We start from the raw sequence: 3,359 nt of genomic DNA on the forward strand, positions 1-3,359 counted from the left end.
TCAAAGTGTTCCCGTTACACGTCTAAAAATATCAGTTACAAATGCAGCTTTTAATTGTTTTTATTTCAGTGCGTTCCTGACTATGTTAAAAGTGGATTCTCCTGGAAAATCAACCGCTGCTGAGGTGAGTCGTCCTGTGATTCTTAATATTCACAACATTGTGTATATTGCTCTCTTTACTGGGTCAAACCATGTTCCCCAGAAAGCTTTGTGGTGGAGAATGACCCTTTATTGCAGTCAATGCTAGGTAGTGGTAAAGTCCGGCACCTACAGGTACAAATCCATTGTTACTGAGCTCAGATATCAGATAGATGGGCGTCCCAAACATGGAGACCAGAGACTAGCAGTCCGCACTAAAGCACTATTTTATTCAGCTTTCTGTAGGTTTGTGATTTAGAGTTGATCTAGACTACAGGAACCAGATGAGTCCTGCACACAATCTAATGGTGCTTTTCCACTGTGTGGTACGGCTCTGCTCGGTTTGCGTTTCCACTGCAGTTTAGTATCGCTTTGGAGTGGGCGGGATTATTTGCTGTCATTAGTTGAGCTGCCTCTACTGTCGTGACTCCTGGAAAAATGTTTCATTCTGCGTCGCCCCATCAAGCTCTTGCTGGATCCGCTCCTCTGCTATCAGCGAGAGGAACGTCGATACTTCCTCAAGACCACGAAACAGACACTTTTTGGTTGTTAAAAAAGGTGCGCTTGTTTGAAACGGGTGTTTGATCCTTCGCTGGCTGTGCTGATTTAAATCTAGTGGTTAAGTTGTGCCTGTGTCGTACAATAAGACTGACTCAAAGATGGCTGTTGTCATGGTCTTGTGACCAAAGACAGCCTACGGTTATTTTCTGACAGTGTCAAATTCCGCATGATCATCACGCAGTGTGTTTGCTACAACGATCCACATTTACTGACCAGCCAATAAAACTGCAACATGAACTCAACATAAAACTGCTTACCTCAAGCTTTTATTCCTTTCTCTACCTCCACTTCCACATTAAGCATACACAAACTACAACTGTTAAAGTGTGGTTCATCATGCTCTTTTTGTTTACCACTGGCACATGCTGATGACGTTTTATTCTTATATAGTAACATGTCGTAGCGTACGAGTCAATGGGTGTCATCATCGTACAGTCTACATGCATGTCGTACCCAAGTTTATTAGATTCATGTCACGTAGTGTGATCCGCAATGGTCTTATAGGATTATTAAAATCGTGCAGTGTAGAATGCTTTAGTATAGATAGTTTTGTTTGTGTCTCTGAGAAGCAGAACAGGGAGTCCGTGACCTGCAGGAGTCGATCCGCTGTGGCTTGAGCTCAAATCAGACAGACAATGTGCACCCCGATCTCAGTACAGTTACAGGATGGTTGGTCATAGGGACTTTGGATAAAACATTTATCAAGCGGTTCAAATGTTTGAGAGTAGTATGTACCAGTGTTGTGAAGCGCCTTTTGAAATTTTAGTGTCCCTTTACATTATCATGAAGGTGTTGCGTGTTTTTAAAAATTTTTTTTCTCCAAAATTAAGCTCTATTAGGCTTGTTTGGTCTTTCAACTCCTGAAATATTGAGGTTTCTTCTATAAATTTCTAACTGGATTTCTAATTAGACTCCTTTAATTTGTGTATATTATCTTTAATGGGTTTAGCCATGTTCTCCAGGAAAGCTGTTGTGGATTGTGTCCATCCTTCAATTCATCTTTATCAGCCAGTGTTAGGTTTACTGTTTAATGTGGAGCAGAACCGACAGACAGGTGCAGATACAAAACCCCAAGCTTAAATGTTAGAGACAGGGATGCCCCGAACACAGAGATGAGACAAGTTAGGTGGAGAGATGTCTTAATGTGCACATTAAAGCTGTAGGGATGGCTCATCCTTGGTGCGTTAACTTAAGTCAAAACTAACCGGTTTCTTCTGTTCTTATCAGTGCACTGTTTTTAAAGTATTGTTAACCGTTTTAATTAATTTTAAATCAATTTATAAATCACTTCAAGGTTAATTTCTTGCTTTTATGATTATTTGATTATTTTAATTCCTTTTTGTGAAGCACTTTTTTAAATTACCATTGTGCATGAAGTGAACTATATGAATAAACTTGCCTTGCCTCAGTGTGGATGTATGTGTTGTAGTTTGCATGGTTTGTACCCATTTGTGTTTAATTTGGGCATTTATTTCCTTCATTTCAGTTCTTTTTTCCTATTTTGTATTGTGTACTTGTGCACTCTGTGTGTACTTTTTCCTTATGTATTCACTTTTTAAAAAAAAAAGTTCTATTGCATTTGTTGTTACAGTGCATATCTATGCTTCTGTGCATTCTGTTAATTGGTGTTTCAATTTAATGTTGTTCTGCGTGTGTCTATTTTTGTTATGTAGCCTTTGTGCTTGGTTTATACTACTTTTGATTTGCACATCTCATACCTTTTTGTTTTATGGCTGTCTGGCAGTTTGCATGCTGACAGCCGTAGTTAGTTCAGCTTTGACTTGACAAAGTCTTCCCCCAGTTTGTTCTTTCAGATCTCTCACCAAGACCGTGATAAATCTCCTTAAGAATTTCATGTAGTTAACGTCAGCTTTGACTTGACTTCCAGCTCTTCTGGGTCTGCTCTGCATCTTGTAGTGTGATGTGCAGCTGTCCTGTTCTTTTGAGAGCACACTTGTCTTTAACTTTAGTGTTCACCTAGATGAGTGTCACTCTTTTAATTTTCAAGCTAATGCTATGTGTACATCTAGTGCAGGGAGTGTTGCAAGCTCTGTAGTTTAAGCCATGTTGATTTAAGGCTCTCTGGTTGTGGTCATAGTATCTACCCCTCTATAAGCACTGCCTTTGCTTTCAGGTCTGCTGGTGATCCTTATGCTCTTATCTATGGGTCCTCTAAGGTCTGTCCACTCAGCTGGTCCTCCAGGGGCCTTTATCAACTGGCATGCTAAGATGTTGCAGATCTGTTGGCTCCCCAGATGCTCGTCATATCGCTGGAACTCCTAATTCCTTCATGCTGCTCTCTATCTGGAAGGCTGTAGCCTCCAGCTTGGAATGTCCTCTAGGCCTACTGCTTTGACATTGGCTCACAACAGTCAAACCGAACTTGGTGCTTTTACTTTTTCTCCCTTTGGGTCATTCTACCAGTGGTTCCTGGACTTTATAGTGTTCCACACAGTGCAGCCTGTCCTTCTGTTTGTTTCAATGCACCATGTGCAAACTTTGCAGAGTCTGTTTATCTGGTATGACTACAGAGTAGTAACTTGCAACACTTATCTGTAATGATGTCCTTGTGCAGTTGTGTTGCTTTATGACTTTTAAAATGTAAGTAATTTTGGAATAAAAGCAGTAATTTAATGAATGGAACTTTTTTTTTTTTTTTT

Source organism: Sinocyclocheilus grahami, unplaced genomic scaffold (assembly GCF_001515645.1).
Source record: "Sinocyclocheilus grahami isolate Dianchi unplaced genomic scaffold, SAMN03320097.WGS_v1.1 scaffold1648.1, whole genome shotgun sequence".
NCBI classification, from domain to species: Eukaryota; Metazoa; Chordata; class Actinopteri; order Cypriniformes; family Cyprinidae; genus Sinocyclocheilus; species Sinocyclocheilus grahami.